General features: G+C 37.6%; 1 long non-coding RNA gene across 3 annotated transcripts in view; it reads right to left on the bottom strand.

The window, feature by feature from the left end:
* LOC137860494 (uncharacterized) overlaps positions 1-19,163 on the bottom strand; it is a 565,043-nt gene that overhangs the window by 5,948 nt on the left and 539,932 nt on the right. The window contains exons 8-13 of one of the 3 annotated variants that reach the window (XR_011098944.1): positions 6,014-6,098; positions 5,505-5,530; positions 4,842-4,937; positions 2,538-2,596; positions 1,361-1,458; positions 476-727 (exon numbers count right to left, since the gene is read on the bottom strand). This is a non-coding gene — a long non-coding RNA (uncharacterized lncRNA). Of the gene's footprint in view, positions 1-475; positions 2,597-4,841; positions 4,938-5,504; positions 5,531-6,013; positions 6,099-19,163 lie in introns of all 3 variants that reach the window. The other 2 variants (XR_011098942.1, XR_011098943.1) reach the window with 2 other exon arrangements.

The raw sequence follows: 19,163 nt of genomic DNA, 5'->3' as shown, positions 1-19,163 counted from the left end.
AGAAAGGCTGCCCCACGATACCCTGCCTCGACCTGTTTTTTCTCCAGATCTCCAAGGGTCAGAGTCTCTTGTTAACAAAAAGAAAACCCCACCAACGAAACCAAACCAGACCAATTCACAAGGCTAAAGCAGTCAAAACTGAAGTACCGATCACAGAATCACAGAATTTCTAGGTTGGAAGAGACCTCAAGATCATCGAGTCCAACCTCTGACCTAACACTAACAAGTCCTCCACTAAACCATATCCCTAAGCTCTACATCTAAACGTCTTTTAAAGACCTCCAGGGATGGGGACTCCACCACTTCCCTGGGCAGCCCGTTCCAATGCCTAACAACCTTTTTGGTAAAGAAGTTCTTCCTAAGATCCAACCTAAGACTCCCCTGGCGCAACTTAAGCCCATTCCCCCTCGTTCTGTCACCAGGCATGTGGGAGAACAGGCCAAGCCCCACCTCGCTACAGCCTCCTTTGAGGTACCTGTAGAGAGCGATAAGGTCGCCCCTGAGCCTCCTCTTCTCCAGGCTGAACAAGCCCAGCTCCCTCAGCCGCTCCTCGTAGGACTTGTTCTCCAGGCCCCTCACCAGCTTTGTCGCCCTTCTCTGGACTTGCTCGAGCACCTCCATGTCCTTCTTGTAGCGAGGGGCCCAAAACTGAACACAGTAGTCACTCTCTATTTAACTTTGCTGGCATTGCAGTATTTGGAATCTCTCTCCAGCCTATATGCTTCTGCTGCAGAGTATTTAAAACAATTTTAACAGTAGTGTTTTTATTTCTACCTCCCTCCCCTTGGCATCATCCCCCAGATCAGAATGATATCAACTACTAGGACAAGAAAAAGGAAGAATAAATGATGAGGATCAGCAAGATGTGGTGAACTGTTCTGCATTCACTGGGTAGCACATCTAACTTTAACCTACGAAAATAAAACATATAGATGAGAACAGTTTTCAGTTTTTCTTCTTCTTCCTCATCATTCCTGTTCCTTCTGTATTACCCAAACTAAATCCGTTCTGGGGATAAATTAAGATCCTACAGGGACTCCATTACAATTTTGCCTCTCATTTGGCATTATGCTTGTATTCTCCTGCTCTCCTTTTCAGAAAACTGGGAGTCCAACTTTGTAAGAAATGCATTTTCAAAACTCCCAGCAAAGATATAAAAATAAGCAAAAAGGGGTTCAGGCAAAGCTCTAACATCAGCAAGCTTGATGAAAACAAAAATAGTCTGAATTTTATCATTCTTATTAAAAATTCAATAGACAGTTATCTTGTAATTTGAACACCTTTGCAAGGTAAATTATTTAGTAAGCAAACATTCTAATTTTATAAAAGAAAACAAGGCATTATAAATTTAGTTTCTCACCATGTTATTGAAGAACTGACCAGAAGAGTAAAAGACAGATGGGTAAAGTGAGCAGATTTCCCAGCTCTTTGAACACCTAGTACTTACACTGAACAGCCCTACAAAGAGAAGACAGCTTCAAAAGTGTAATGCACATTTGCAAAATGCGTAGTCCAGAGAACACTTCAGACAAAGCTCTCTAGGGGCTATTTTTGTGTTTATAAGCTTTCAGCTGAATTTCTAAGTCAGAAAAGTGGAAGATTACAGTTAACAGAAAGGTTCTCAAGAGCATGGACACTTAAGCTCAATCTTAATGATTGCTCCTAGAAACTGTGTGGAAATGGAGAAACCTGCTATGGTGGCTTTACCACCCAGTTTAATAAAACAAAAATTTCATCACTTCAGATTTATGCTAGGGGAAATAGATTAAAATCTATTTGGCAAATTTAAAGCATCAAACAGATCTGATATTAAAGCCCTCTTCCACTTCATTTTTTAAAAGAAAAATGTTCTCTCTTTTCAGGAGAGTTTTAGTTTAGAAATTCACATTAATCATATATTACTACTTTGTTCCTGTTCTGTGTCAGATGAACTTTCTGAACCCTTCCTGCTTTTGTTAAATATGAACAGAGGAATCCTTACATCAGATTATACAATGATTTTTGGTAATATTTGCTTTACCAGAAGAAAGGGGAGGAAAAAGACAATCCATATGAATAAGAAAGCTATTCTGTCTTATTTTTTTTTTCCTAAGGCTTGGGCCTACAGCTTTATAAATAGTGGAGAAGATACAGAGTGCCAGTATAGTATTGTCTCCCACAGAAAACAGATTATTGAGAATATTTCATTTATGGAATGGCAATATAATATACTTGCATTTGTCTGTAGTCTCATGCATAGAAAGCATGAGAAAATGCTGCTTACATCATCAAAACAAACTCTCATAAAAATTTTATAAGCCAGCAAAGCACAGATGGCTGAAGGCATATGTTAGATCACTGTTATAGTTTTATTTGCTTAGCAGGACTTTCTCACCTCAGGTCCTGAAAAGTTTCTCTTAGAACTCCAAATGAGTATGCAAAACAAACTGTGTAGCATCTCTCTCCATAAAAGCACTTTCAGATGCATGTAAGTACTTGCCCAACTAAAAATGAGATTGGTAGTGCTGTAGAATAACAAAAAAATACATTATTAATACCTGCTTCTTCTAGTTTCTTCTGTAGTATACTCCTGTTTCAAAGGCCAAAGTACAAATCGCTGGAGTCAGATTGCATTTAAAAAAAAATAAAAAAGTAGGTAAGCGTGGCATTAGATAAGGGACATTTGTTTTAAAGATTCTTCAGCTTTACTTAAAAAATAAAATAAATAAATAAAAAATTCTGTGAAACTGCTGTTTCACAGGGGGAAAAAAGTTGAAAAACAAGCTCTTGCTTTACCATTTAGAATTGTTCTTGCACCTTAGCTGTTCTTATGGATTTGCTTGTGCAATTTGTGTTAAACTACAAAAATATTAAGCCAACTGTTATTTTGTCAGTGAACAATATACAATTTATGTTATAAATTATAAGAGGAGAAAAAGCTTTAAGCCTGTTCACAAACCAATCAGGATGCAGGATAAATCAAACTGCAAAATATTACTTTAGGTGCCAAAACTGATCCTCTAAATCTGGGTTTTCATATCTAGATTTAGCCAGTAAGTTGCAAATCACTGTTTAAAATTTCTACGTGGCCTGAATTTAGAGAAAACACAATTTTCTGTTTGGCTCTTTTGGTCTTCAGGACTCTCATGTCTGACTCACACTTTGACACGTATTTGCATCATACTGGTAGTCCACTGAAAATCTCTGAAACACTGCTTCAGCCACAGGTCTTTCTGGGACACAGCAGAGACACTGCAGTTCCTCACTGTTGCCATGCAACGGTCAACATCAATACATTTTGGATAAAACCTTGTAAAGGACTTTTTTTTTTTTTTTTTTTAAACCAATCTTTAAAGATCCTTAAAGCTTTATCTTTTTAGTCTATATGAAATTTCTTCAAGTATTTTACTTCACAAAGTGCTACTAAGAAAAAAACACATACACACAAAAACAAACCAAACCAAACAAACAAACAAAAACAAAGCAGAGAAACAGCGGACCCCAAGTACATTACTATTTCTGCTGCTTCTCAGGTTAACGGTATAGGGGTACTTTCAAGGCATAATGATAATAATAAAATCTAACCAGTACTGAAGGTTTCAGGCCTTAATACTAGAAGCACTGCTTAAACATAGGGCTTAGAAAGCCCAGGTAGTCTGTGACTGCTTTATGCATGTACACATGCATGCACACACACACTGCATGAAGCCAATTGTCCTCTGAAGGATACTGATCACACTAAGTAATTGCTGTTCTGCCTTTCACAGCTGTAGCAGCTGGAATTCATCCTTCTGACTAGCATACAGAGCTACGTACACTAACACCTACCACATAGGTTAACATTTCCTCTAACCTGACAAATTAACAAGTCAAATAAAAAATGTTTTAGATACCGACAAATCCTCAAAATAAGATGTGATTCAAGCAAAGTCACAATTCCTTTTCAGTTCTGAATTGAGAGCATTCCCATACCCTGTGCTCTTGGGGGGGGGGGGGGGGGGGGGGGGGGGTTGGGGAGGGAGGGCGGGCAGTGGGTTTGCTCATGTGTCTGGAGCTTCTCTGTGGGCCAAAGTAACTGTCTGACATGTGGCAGTACACAAGTCTCTTTGGGAAGGACAGTCTGGTGATAAATTGTGTAATAACTCTGAACAACTCTAATGTATATACTACAGAAAGAGTGAACATTTCCTATTATCGCAACTATAGCAAAATCTGGCAATATGCAAAAAGTCATATTTCAAAAACATTTGGAAGAAAGACCACAAGATCTAAATGGCCAAAATTTCCCACCAGGACACATCCTTGCAGACTTAAAATCTTCTGCCTCCAGCTCGCTAAAAGCAGTGTTAATGTAACCCCGAGGTGGGACTGAAAAGATAACACATACATATGCCTCTCCTTAGTCACTGCAATTGGTCATTAGCTGGTATTTCCATCAGACTCCTTAACTGAAAAATTATAAGGAACTCAGCAAAAATACTCCCTAGATCTTTGCAGACAATATACCCTTACCAGAAATCCATTCTTCTCACTTTAGTGAAAAGTGTCCTAGAAATCTGTTTTGCAGTTCAGCACTGTACTGCCTACAGACTCCCACTGCGCAAAGTGCTGTTCTGGTAATGTTGCCATCTTGTCTTACCTCCTCTGTTTTTATAAGGACAAGACAAAATATTTCTTGATATCCCTCATTCGTTTACAGAGCTGGAAGTTGTGGGTTTGTTTTCACACACATCATTAAGTGTTGAGCATAGTCTGCAAATAGCTTAAGCCCTATGCTAATGTATGGTATAACTGGGTAAGATTAGAACAAGGTGGCTAACAATATCATTATTCACAAGTGTTTGTGAATGAATTTTCTTTACCTTAAGTTTGCAGTCTTTCTGTCCTTGTTTCTAACTGACAGTTGGCTGATGCCCTTTTCTGGTATTTGTACAGATAGCCCATTTCAGTGCTGTAAACTGAAATTTGTGGATGATCACCTAATGAGCTAATGGGTGGGGGGAAAAAAACAAAAACAAACAAAGAAAAAAACAAACACACAAACTGCTCTTTGGCAGCTCTCAGCTAAACAAAACAACATGAAGTGGAGATGACACCAAAGATAAAACAATTTTAAAATTTGTTTGGATAATACATTTGAATATTGAATAAAACTGAGAAAAATTAGTATCTCTATATGAATACTTCTTGAGCAGAAATAGGCGGCATGAACCAAACAAAATGTTATTCATGAATTATCTGCTCACAAGGAAAAGGAAAGGAACTGAAAAAATGAAAAAATAAAACAAAGAAAAACTTTTGGACCTAAGTGACTTCATCACCATTTCAGTTGCCAATCAGCTACTGAGTGGCCTTTCCCAGATGGCGTTCTTGGATTCTCAGTTTTTCCTCAACCTTCTTAGATGTTGTTTAATATATTTATTGTATAAAATTCAAACTTAGTGAAAGTCAACAGTTCTCTCTTTACTTGCCATGTCTTCAGTAGGAATACACGTAGGATAACCAAATTTCAGCTGGGACAGTACCTGCAGACGTTATGTTCTGTGTCAACCTGTGAAAACATTATAAACTTTTCCAAAAGCTCTTTATTTTTAGTGGCTTGTTGATGTTTTTGTCTTCTGGAAATGCGATAAAAAAGACTTACCATTAAGAAACATAAAAGAAAATATAAACTTTATATTAGCTGCAATTTTTTAGTTTTAGATATTTCCAGAGAACAAAAATCTAAGGTGCAAATTCTAAACAACGAAAGAGATATTTGTCTACTTATCCAGTGACACCCAGCATAGTTACAATGAATTTATGATACACAATCAAAATTATTTATATGTTTTTCAGTGAATAATACCATATAATGGATAAATGTGAACATTGCACCATTATTTCAGATAATTTATTGCCAAGAAGAGCCTGAATCTTACAACTGGTATACTGAGTGTTGATTCTTCACCAAGCTATTGTTAGAAGGTGTAAAATGAGTGCTCCTACATGTGCACACACAGAACACGTTGTCTCATGCAGAGAAAGTGCTTACCTTTCAGATTCTGCTTAGCTTCATTCCTCCACTGTCCTTTTCTATCTTCTTCCAAGTTAATGTGCCAATTTTATTTGAAGCATGACTGAAAAAAAAAAAAAAAAAAGTAAGACTGATTACTATTAGGATGTTTCCATGAACCGAATTAAGCTTTTAATAATGTCTTCATTAACAAGAAGTGTTTGATTCACTCCGAGTCCTTCCCCAGAACAATCAACTCCTTGTAGGAAGATGGGACCCCAGATGAATATGTGGAAGGACAGTGCAGAAGAGTTGACCAAAAATTTCTGGGAAGTACTATGATTGTGTGTTTTTTTCCCGTGGTGGTTCTTACAGGAGGAAATTGACTCCAAAACAAAACAAGAGCACATTAACTCTTTCAAAATCTTATAACACAGTAGCTTGTCGTAATAATTCTTTAATTTTCAAGATTTTCTGAAATACTATGAGGTTTTGTACATTGGTACCTCTTATGCTACTATATCTGTAAGATTTCATTTTTTTTTACAATGTGGAAGCTTTATGAAGAACTGTAAGGAAAGTGATCTGAAGAAATGCAAAGATGCAATAAGTGAATGGAGGTTAATAGAATATCTACATATGTTAAAAAATATGCAAGAAATGGATTGCAAAAAAAGGAAAAAATATTTTATTTCAAAGCTGAGAAGAGTGTATTTGAGCTATCAAATTAAGTTTGAAGAGGTAAAAGTGCAATTGGGTAACGTGATTAAATAGTAAAAATGTACTTAAAGTGAAAAAAAAAAAAGGTAGTTTTAGAAAAAATATGTACCGTTCTGGGAGGCGGGAAGAATTGGGAAGGCAGAGAAAAAAAGTTAATAGATATGCATAACAAAAAAAGATTTTACGAAGTTAAGATGTTGAATGTTTTAAGTGAGCTTTAAAAGGCTGATCAAAAGTGTCTACAATGGAGATAAATGCTTTCTCTTTAACTAGCAGCCAACTTGAAAGAGACAGTGAGGACTGAGAGACAAAGGATAAGAAACTATAGATTTATTACAACCCATGCTTTGCTTCTGATTTTGAGTTAGAAGTAAAAATGAAATGTACCAGGAACCATATTTCTTCATGTGATAAAGCTGAAATTTGGAAAGGTTTCAGGTAGATATATGTATCTGTGCATTTCAGTTAAAACACATAAGAAGAGAAAGACAATTCACTATGCTTTGCAGACTCTTGAATTCACATGGACTACTTTTCAAAATACATAGTTTAAAAATATATTCTTGTGTTGCTTAAAACTGTATTTAATTTTCTCAGTTCTTTATTCTCAAGGTCATTTAGATGCACAGACAGACATACACACATATTCTGCTGCTTAAAGCTAATTTACTTTTGTTGATTATTCAGCAGTAGAAATCATATGCTTCTCCCAGTGGCATCATCACCATGAATTAATAGCACTGTTCACTGTTATTTTTATTGGAAAAATTGACTTTCAACTATTATGTCTCAGCTAGAGCAATCATATGATGTCTCAGGTTATCTTATTCATGCTATATACTAAAAATAACTTGAGTGCTAGCCTTAATTGGATGAATATTGTAGGATACAATAAGAGAATATAATGAAACACTATTTCTTTAGACATTTCCAAAATGGCTTTAATTAAACTCCCTTTTTTGTTGTTGTTGTTAATTCTGATCAAGTTGTATGATTCAGTCTTAAGAAAATCTGAAGAGGAGACATTTCTCTGTCCTTGAGGCCCAATTCTGCATTCATTATTTGACACTTCTCTGGTATTCTACCAGAATTTTCAGTGTGTAGGCACAGAGGGACCAGGCATTGCAAAGAACAGATAAAGACAAAACAATTTGCCTTTTCTAGGGATGTGGCAACAAGGACAAAGAACATAATGAGTGTTGGAGCACAAACCAAAGCACAGCACGGGAATGGGGATTCCGGTGCCCTTGCTGCCATCAGCAGACGCTTCCAGAGGTTCCTGGACCTGTCCCTGGCTCTGTCCTGCCTGCAGCCCTGGGGCAAACCACACATGCCTGCTTGGTCCCAGGGCTCACTTGCCTTGGTGTGCATCAGAACTGCCTGGACACATGTGGCCTCTGGGGTCAGGATGGCAAGGGTTCAACCTGGCTTTTTCTTGGCTTTCATTAACTGCTGTCTAAAGGAACAGGGAAAATTATTTAGGAGGAAAACAGTGCTATAAAGGAAGTCACACCAGCCCATACATTTATTTGTGGCACTTAAAAGGGTGGATGGGTCTGATTTCTACCCTCTGCACAGGACAAAATTTGCCCTGATGACCCCTTGCCCATTAGGGATAATGGCTTCTTTCTTGCTGCCTCCTGTAGCAAAATACTCTTGGTTCCTTGCCTCTTGCATGAGTAGCCATGACAAAAGCCAGACTAATGCAATCAACAACCAGGAAAAAAGCAAAATAAGGCAGCTTTCCTTTTCAGCAAAGTAAAAACTAGCATTCATTTTTCACCTTACTCTTGGGCTCTTCTTTTTATAAAGCGATCACAAGTTTAAACACAGAGGAAAATTGCTCACAAATCCAATAAAATTTGGAATCTGCAGCTACCAGCAATACCAGGGGATTTCCACCCAATATATTTGCCAACAAATCAATAACAAGAGTAAATCCTTCTGCACTGAGGAAAATCAAATGCTCACTAACAGGTACTATCACCTAAATTAATATAATCCCCCAAGTGCTCTGTATGTGTCAAAGTTAATACCAAAGGAAGCTTATGCTTCACATGTGATAAGCTGAAGGATATTTCTTAATAATGGCTTAAATAAAAGGAAATTATGTGGAGATTTTGAATTAAATGATCCTGAACTGACTTGGCTCCACTGAAGCCTCCTCCTTCTGGAGATGTTCTGTTTCCTTATCCCAGAGAGCACACTGGTCCACCAGGACTGTTATGCTAAACCTGAAATCAATTCACAATGCTTTAAATTTGGAGGCTGTCCAAAAAAAGTGATTTTTTTTTTCTTCTGTCAGGATGTTCAATGTTTACTTGTGATTAAAAGGATACCTTGCATGGTCCGTACAGGATCTTTGACATTCTGCTGTTGGATTGTTGTTTGTTTTTTTTTATATTATTATTATTTATTTTGACTAGTCTCTGGTAGCAGTAACTGTGTCAACTGCTGCTAGTGCGATGTTCTGAGGTGCCCTAATTTTCCTTGCCAACATCTAACCAAAGTGTCTGGCTTTAGTTATTACGGGTCACTCCTCAGACTATTATTCATCAACTGGTGACTCAAATAAAGAGTGGATCAGTCATGGAATATTCTACAGGAGGAAAACCAAACCAAAAAAAAAAAAAAAAAAAAAAAAAAAGCACAGAGTTTTCATCCTGAAGGAAAAAAAAAGAAAAAGGTAACAAAGATCCTCCCTCCTCCAGGTCCTGCCCATCTTCCAGGGTTCCAGGGTAACAGAGCTCATGGAAAGGCAGCCAAACAAAGGCAGATGCACTGAGAGGCAAAGCAGCTGCCTGGCCTGCTGCAGGAGAATTTACCTGCTCTGGGGTTGCAGGTTTATCTGCAGTGTGGTTGCCTATGAGCTGTCTTGCTATGGACCAGCTCCAAGGGCTTTGTGGAAAGCTTAAGCCTGTAAGAGCAGACATGGAATAGCGTGGCAGGCCAAATGGCAAGACAGAGAGCACATTTAATCATTAAACTAAACATGCTTCTGGAGATGTTCTGAGGAGGTGGCATATATCAATGTAAAAACACAACTGTGAAAGCCTTTCTAGACAACTCTGCTTTACAATCTTCTCATTGGTCAAAGTCTTTTTTTCACTTTTCACTTTTTTATTTTTCTCAAATAGGAAATATTTACTGATGAAACTACTCTAAGTATTGCAAACAAATAATCAGGCCTTCTGATTTCCAGTTTGATTTCTTTCTTTTGAGACTTGAACTTTATAAAGATCTTAAAAAAGAAAAAATAATGGTTGAATAAAATACTACTAGTAAACAACCCATTGTACTTCCCTTCTGATAATTCATGTAACATGATAAAGCCTTGGATTTCTTTCCCTCTTCAATATCTCCCTGAAAATCAAATTTTTCCTGTCCCTACTTCCTATAACAGAGCATCAAAGGGAGGCCTTTGATCCACTGTTGAATCTATGGTTTGTGTATTTTGGGAACATGTTGCTCAGGACAGGGTGACATGTCAACCAGGCTGAATTCAGAAGCCTACAAGAGAACATTCAGGATTTTGCAGAGGCGTGTGTGCTAGCTGATTTAATAAGCTAAGTGGCAGAATGCAATGAAACATGAGACATTGCAGTTTGCCAGAAGAAATAGCAGTCTCTTCCTAACTAGGTGTTATTGTTATGATGGTAATGAGAAAAATCAGTATTTTTTGTAATTAGCAGAAGGGAATTTGAGATGCCAGACTGATGAGTCACAAGTTCAAAGAGTGGGTGTTTGACAGATATTTGCAATATATAGTAATAACAAGCTGCCTTTTGCAAAATGGTTCAAACTTAATAATACCACTCTAAATTCATGTAGGGTGGGTATGTTTACTGAGCAGTGCATTAATGATTTGAAAGGTATTTCCCAGATGAAGTAAGGAAAACGGGTATGGAAAAGGGCTGCTCCTTTGCAATAACATCTTTCAAAGACGGAAAAAGTGAATTCTGGCTGCAGAATACAAGACAAATAAGATGAGGCTTTATACGTACATGAGTGAGGACAAGTAGTTTGAAACCGAAAATCTGCTATTTAAGGAAGAAGACCAAAAAAGGATCACACTAAACTCAGCATGTTTGTATGTGGGTTTCTAGTACCACAAGGGAGAGAGAAAGCAAAATGCCTAGATAAGAAATGATGAAGACTTTGCATCCAATTTCAATTCTCCTTAGAGCATACATTCATCAACAAGCTTCAGGCTAACACTGATTTACGCTGCTCTTCATATTGTTAAAAATCTAATGCCTAGGTAATTGATAAAACGCTAGTAAAGAAATGCATGGAAAACCTTAATACGGGCCTATTAGCACTTCTGTGTGAAGTACATTGCAGTACATACTAATTACTTTATACAATTAACCCAAAGAAGTCCTTTGAATTTATTTTGTGGCCTGGTCCTGCAAGAGTTATCTATACGCCTGGCTAAAAAAAATATGAGCAGTCTCCTTTGCATCATTAGGATTCACATACATAAAATTAGCCATGTGAGTAATTTTTTTTTCTTTGTAGGCTAGGCTTTTGCAGAACTAGTGAGACACCAGATGGCTGGATGGCACTGAACTTTAGAAGATGAATAAAGAGTAATCGTGGAAATTATCATCTGGTAAATCACATTACAATCCCTAGGAAAATAATGGGAAAAAAAAAAAAAAAGTAAAATAAGCACCTGACAGAAGAAGCACGAGCAATAAACAGCAATGAGTGAAATTATGACTCTGCATATACATGGTGGAACACAGGGTGACTACAGTGAGGGTTGCAAGTTTATAAGAAAGAACAATTTTGGATCATGTATCCAGTGTTAGTAGACATCAGATACAATATCTCAGAAATCATACATGAAAAATTAATCTCAGATGAGTTGGAAATGAGCACTGTCTCATGGATTTAAAATTGTCTGACAAGTTATAAATGAAGGGTAATGATATATGGTGAGATATTGAGCTTAGGGGGGAAAAAAAAAAGCAATGCAAATGTTTAAGTACTAAAACATTTTGAATGATGAGAAACATTTATGAAAATTATGTAATGTAACAGAACATTGACCAAGGGTGGTATGGTAACTATCACCATGCTGGGAGAAGAACTTCAGAATGGGCTGAGAGAATAATGGGATATAGATATTAGAGACTAGAAATACTGGTTTATTAGATAAGCAAATGTGCATGAAGAAAAGTATCCTAACTAGGAACTACTTTAAATTATGAATAGTCTCCTGGAAGAAAACTTGCATGATCAATAGAGTAGTTTAAAAAATACATATAAATAAATGCCAAGAAACTATACGGACCAAATACATATTTGCTGGGGCAATCCTAAACACAGATCCAGGCTGGGTGGGGAATAGACTTGAGAGTGGCTCTGGTGAGGTCTGGGAGCATTGGTTGATGAGAAGCCCAACACGAGCCGACAATGTGCACTTGCAGCCCAGAAAGCCAACCATATCCTGGGCTGCATCCAAAGAAGCATGACCAGCAGGGCAAGGGAGGTGATTTCTGCTCTCATGAGACCCCATCTGGAGTTCTGTGTTCAGCTCTGGAGCCCCCATCACAATAAGGACATTGACCTGTTAGAGTCCAGAGGAGGCCATGAAGATGATCAGAGGCCTTGAGCATCTCTTCTATGAAGACAGGCTGAAGGAGTTGGGATTGTTCAGCCCAGAGAAGAGAAGGTTCTAGGGAGACCTTACATCAGCCTTCCAGTACCTAAAGGGGGCTGCAGGAAAAGGTGGTAAGGGACTCTTTGTCAGGGGGTGTAGTGATAGGACAAGAAGCAATGGCTTTAAACTAAAACAGCGTAGATTTAGATTAGATATTAGGAAAAAAAAATCTTTACTTTGAGGGTGGTGAAGCAATGGAGTAGGTTGCCCAGAAAAGTTGTGGATGCCCCATCCCTAGAGGTGTTCAAGGCCAGGCTGGATGGGGCTGTGATCAGCCTGGTCTAGTGGGCGATGTCCCTGCCCATGGCAGGGGGGTTGGAACCATAGTCTTTAAGGTCCCTTCCAATCCAAACTGTTCTATGATTCTAAATCTCCTCTAAAGATAGGGAAGCTGAGACAGACAAACTTCATTCCCTGATATGGCATGGTATGACCACACAATGCTACACACACAGAAAGAGACTAGGCATTAAATTTATCTCTATTCTAGAATTAGTAGTTCTTCTACTTCAGCTCTGCTACTGGCCGTTACTACTATATGAGTAACGGAAGAAATTAAGCTTTGTGCAGTCTACTGGCCATGTATACCCATGTGGCCATCCACCATTTTCTATCTTTCCATAGAAAAAACTGTAGTGAAAAGGAGCCCTCTGTACCCACAAAGGACAGCAGCAGGATTTAACTCAGGAAAGCAGATCAAACAGAGAATGAGCATGCATTGATTAGCCATGTCATCACATAATAAGTGCATTGACCCTTTCACTTATTCCTTAATTCACATTGATAAATAATTGCCCTTCACACCCTGTCTTCCGTTCATCATATTATTGTGTTGCCAGCTTAAAAACACTAGTACTGAAATAAGAAATTACTATTATTAAAGATCACATTTGATGCATACTCCATTGATGTATTCTGCTGTGTTGCAAACAAGTGCAGTAAGATAACTTCAGTTATGATCTAGCAGGGCCTTCATAACCTAAGGACTTTCCCAAACATAGCAGGTAGCTGTGATTCAAGCCTACAAGTGCTGTCAAGGTGATGGTATCTAGGAGTCACAACTACTTTTACAATTTAAAAATCTGTGCTAAAAACAAATCAATAAACTGACTGAAGCTACTTCTCAGAAAGAAGAAAGAAAGGAAGAAAGAAAAAGTACAAAGGTGAAGATTTCACAAGATAGATTAGTAGCCACTACAAGGCAGCCTATAGCTATTTTTTATCCTCAGCTGCACCTCCTGAATTCTGCTAGGTAATACTAAAGCACCCTTTATTGATTCTCACATTTTTCTATTCCAAAATAATAAGAAAAAACACTCAGACTTAAAATCAGAACAACAGGAGTGCAGGTTACAATTCCCCTCTAATACTAACTAGATGATTTTTTCTTACTACATTTCAAAAAATAAACAATTCCAACATCTAATCAGTCAGAAAAGTTATAAAAAGACAACTGTAGATTTAAAGAATTACTCTAACTGGCCAAATATCAAAGTTGGTATATCTAGCATAAAAGCTGGACATTTTGTGTTGTTTTTGTTTGTTTGTTTTTCACACTGTATGTGCATAACTTGAAAGTATATGTTATTATTACTAACTGGTATTTTAGCTTTAAGAGTATACTAATACTGCCAGAAGACTCATTTTTCGGGTTCTAAATGCAAAGAGATCTAAATAATAAACATATCCCAAAAGCCTTCAAATTTTGTCTGCTTCCAGAAGGCTAGATACTTTACTGAAGAGAACGAAAATTACATTTCCCATTATCCATGTATTCCTAAAACCTTCACAGCTGCATTCATTTTCAGACAGGAAATTGAACTGTTTTTCCACTCAAAATCATGTATAAACGCCAGCCACTACTGAGAAGCTTTTATTCACCAATAGTTTGGACAAGCAATGCAAGTGCAGTGGCCTCAAGTTGATTGTGAAACTCAGCCCAGTCTCCGAATACATGTTATTTATCTATTGCTGCTGTGCTACTTGACTGGGCACAACACGGGCCAGGGCTGGATAGCGTTTTCTTACCAGAGGAACACAGCCTTAGTGGAAATTCTTTGTTCTTCAGAGCCATCAGTGCCACTGACACCTCCTGTGAGTCAGAAGAAGCCAGACCAGGTTTTGAAATGGCTGTGCAAAACCCTCATACCAACCACAGATTTTCTTATCTGAGAAACACCATGCAACACAGAAAGGCAGGTTTTCTGCCAGCTGTGAGCTGTACCTTCACCACAGCTCTCTAATGAAGTATTTTTTCCTCACAGTTTCATCAATCCTAATGCATTGCTATTATGTATTTTACATTCATTCCTCCTATTCTTCTCTACTTGCTGTTCTGTTCCTTCCCCCTTTTTAATGAATTTCTTTCACTCACTCAATTAGTCTGCTACCTTGCATAAAGTCAGAAAAGCATACTTCAATACGTCAGCCCCACACAGATGTCCATGTTGTACACTTAGATTTTGCAAGAAGCTTGTCTGCAAGCCTTCTGAATTTGAGAGAAATTATTCTGACAGCACTATCCTGTTGTGCAAATCAATCACCTGTTGTCTTTAGAGCCTGCCTGGACTTTTGGGATTCCAAAGACAGAGACCTTGACTTATATTTACAGGGGCTACCCTGAGACCAAGGCAGATTGAGCAGCCACCAGTGTGCCGTGTACCAGATCCCAGCGTGATGTGCAATAATGACCTGTCAGGGAAGCAGCCTGTGTACCACCACACTGTGAAATATCCTGCGGGACTTTCTTCATGAACTCAAAATGCCTTCAGGCAAGAATGAAGTCACGCATCATTTAAATATTGTTTCATGCTTTCCTTTTAGGCTGTCTAATCCTTTTCTTTGGTCTGTTCTAATCTGTATTTCTGAAAATAATCAAAATAAAAAGAAAGCCATGAAAAGACCATTCCAACCTTGTGAGGAAAGGGCTGTGTCTTAGAGGTTTCAGATTCATTCACACACACACACACTCCCCTTTTATCTCACTAGGGGTTTGAAAAGGCAGCCAGATTTTTTTTTTTTATTTTATTTTTTTAACTAACTACTATCTGATCATTTTAAACAGGAATTGATTTCTTTGTTTTCTTATCTTCACAATTTGTCAGCCATTTTCAAGAAAGAAGTGTGTGTTGATGTGGGACTCAGTAGCAGCTTGCAAATAATCCTGGAGAAGAAAGAAAATTTAATTCCATACCCATAGTGTAATAGGATGCTGCACAACACAAGGACAGTGAAACCTCTGCTGGAGGTAACAATAAACCCAGAGTCCTTTACTTGCCAATGCCTTTGTTTGCTGATTTTATTTTTAAATTAAGCAAACACAGTAGCTCTGCCAGTTTAGTGCCCCCCTGCCAACAAGTGCTCCAGCACAAACACAGTAGCATCCACACAGGGCTGGGTCCGCCCTGCCACTGTGTGAAGCCTGGGACTTGAACTCTGAAGCCATGTGAAATCTTAGTTTGCTGAGATTATGTTATTTGTCAGGGTCACACAAGAAGGTTCAAAAAAGGTTTCCTAACTTATGAGATTTGGGAAGTAAGAGCCTTCTCCTATGTAGAAATTGTTTGTGGTCACAGGAGAAAGGGATTTTCATTTTCTAAACATGATTGTAACTTATTTAATTGTAAAGCACTGTCCAGAATTAACTTTATTTCTGTGTACCCCTAGCCCCCGTTAAAAAGGAGGGCTTAAGTATACTCAAAGGAGGATCATAAATAGCTTAGAAAATCTCTCTGCCTATGAAAGTGCTGTGAATGACTCACAGAGGCATGAGTCAGATGGGAAAAAACACAGTTCGGATATCTGTATAGGTCTGCACGCAGGGCCTAAAATTGTTTTAATTTCCATGAAATATAAAATAGACGTGTAGGCATGCACTTCATTTTCTCAGCAAGCTCTCAGTGATAACAGCAATTCATAAGCTTTGTCACTTGGAGCTATACATTGTTCCACTGACTTGAGAGCTAAAAACCAGTGTCATAGACAAGAGCCACCTCTACCACAAAACTTTCCACTCTTTTCTTTCTATCATTAGAGAGAGTGCATCATTAAAAAGCTGAATTGCTAGCCTTTCTACACAGCTGAAAAATAATGGTTACCCAGGGAATCACTACTTGGGAGAAAAAAAATCAAGTTACTTTGATCCAAAAATTCTGCATCTGTTTCTTGAAATAGGCTCATGTGCCAGAAATATATGGTTTATCTAAATAAATGTTTTATTGAATAGCACAGCATAAGGTCTACATATCTTGTTGAAATATTCAGTGAGTTATTCCTGCCTTGCAAGTGCATTATTACATACTCTCATCCTAAACACAAACAACTGTAGAGAGATTTTTGCCACAGTTTGCATATATCAAGACCAGCAGATGTAACAGCCTCCTTTCAGTAGCATACGTTCTTTCCTGTATCTGAATCATCTCTTAGATATATAAATGAAGATAGGATTATTTATTTCTTTGCTGGAGTAGCAGGTGAATGAACAACAACAACAACAAAAAACAAGAAAACAACCCAGTCAGTCTGTGGATAAAACACGATCATTAACCAGGCTTTGTGTCTAAATAAAGAACTGCAGAGAAATGGCCTGATTTGAGAATGCAGTGGAAAGAAAGGAATGCATGGAGTGATTTTTAAAATTTTATTTATTTATTTATTGTAGTGTCTTAATCCATTGATTCATTGTCTAATTTAAGTGTTGATAAGGTCTCCTCACTATTCCTGTGTATTCACATAATCAAGTTAAAGAAAGACTGTGAAGGGGGTAAAAACAGCTCAGTTCCAAAATATAAAGGTGCCCTTATTCATGTATTATACACATGGGCATTTTAATATGCAGTTTGCAGCTATTTAAAACCCTGCTAAAGCTTCATGGAAAAAAAAAATAATGAATTGGTCTACTGAGATTTCACCTATACAGCATGTCATTTTTCCCCTTTCTATTTTAAAGCTAGTGGCATCTGCACTAACAAATCGTTGTTACTAAAGAGTTTATCCAAATTTTCTCTGAGATGCCTGACTGAAGTTACAGCCCTCACTGACACCTCTCCATGTGTTATGATGATACGAACTGGGTCTTGTTTTCAGAGAGCGTTTCCAGGTTTCTGGAAGTGGGGAAAATGTCCTGTTCTCTCAGGCTGAGTAGTATGATTGCCAAGAATTGTAGTTTTGGTCCACTATCAAACTGACAAATTTAAGTCCTTCAGGTTTATATCAGTGATGTATTCACATCGTGTGTCTAAAATGAGCAACCAAATCAATTGCTGACCTGCTCTTTCCTGTCCTCTTTAATCAGAAAGTGTTTTTTTTTTTTTTTTTTTTTTTTCCCCCCTCCCCTCTTGCTTGTTGTAATCAACATTGCATCAAATTTCTGGTAACAAGAATATTCAGACCTGGTTTGTTTACTACTGCTGCAGTAAGAAATGCATACGGATACACTGCTTAATTTATCTGAGGCATTTTCCAGGCAACAGATATTTGCTTATTGATTTTGTTTGGCAAGGTGATTAAAGCATTCACAAGTATATATCAATAAATTCCTAACATATTTAAGATTATAAATGTTGTACCCCTTTTCAGAGAACTGCTTATATACAGAAATAAAAACAATGGGTGATATTTAAAGTGTCACATAACTGAAGAGTACCAGGATAACAAACTGAAATGGCTCTCATCCAGTTGCACGGACAAACTGTACCTGAGTTCTTACATGACAGAACTGTGGCTTGTCAGCATATGAATCGTGTTAATATCACAAATCCTCTGTCTCTTAAACTACCTGGGGGTAGTATAATACACACAAAAAATAAGACGCTATGACCTCTATTCAACTTTAGGTCAGATATTCACTACTTGTTTGAGGTGCAGCAGTCTCCTGGGTTCAGGGTCTTACTCATCTCCGCTTGCCCCCTGCTAAAGTGTCCTAAAATATACCTGCATTTAAAGTTTGTCTTGGCCCTTGCACAGGCTTTTCCTTTTAGGATAGCAATTTGAAATCACTACAGGTCAGCAGAAAGGAGCTGAAATTAACCTCCTAAACATAAGGAAGGGTCACAGGTCTCTCTACTGCTGTTCTTGTCGTGAGACCAGTACCAATTAACAGACTCACTGGGCATCTCAACAGAAAGGTTAGAAAGTGCATAAGACTGAGTATTTGTCATCTTAGGAAGACTCATTTCCATACCCTAAAAAAATATTTGTTAACACTACAACTTACATAGTTGCCAAATAAATACCTGATGCATGCGTATATGAAATATTATTTGAAATGGGGACAGGTATTGCTTAGGAGGATCTGCTGTTTAGATGACAATCACAGACAACTTTACTACTTCAACACAAAGTTACTATATGTAGAACTTACTCATTACCACTGTTATTATCGAAACATGATATGATAAATCTAAGGCATTTCACTATCTGGTTTGCAAAACTTTCTGAAGGACTACTATAAAATGTATTTCACATATTAACACGTATACATATTAAACACTTCTACATAGTCCATCAATATTGTAGTCATGTTGCATTTTATTGGCTTTATTCTACAGCAATGAAGCCACTGAAAACTTTATTCATTCAGCAGAACTGAGGAGAGAATCATCTTTAGCTACAGACATTGATTTTCTTTTCTTCCCCCAGAATAAGGTAATCTGAGGTAGCTTTGTTATTTCATTTTTTTTTTTATTTTAATGGAAATGTTTTATAGAGTAAGGGGAAAATAACAGGACCTGACTGAACCTTTGCAGTAACGCAGACATCATGGTTACTATACACATGACAAAGCTGATATGTAGCTCA

This window comes from Anas acuta, chromosome 8, assembly GCF_963932015.1.
Source record: "Anas acuta chromosome 8, bAnaAcu1.1, whole genome shotgun sequence".
Taxonomy (NCBI): Eukaryota; Metazoa; Chordata; class Aves; order Anseriformes; family Anatidae; genus Anas; species Anas acuta.
The sequence above is the reverse complement of the archived record's forward strand: the minus strand, read 5'-3'. Positions and strand labels throughout refer to the sequence as shown.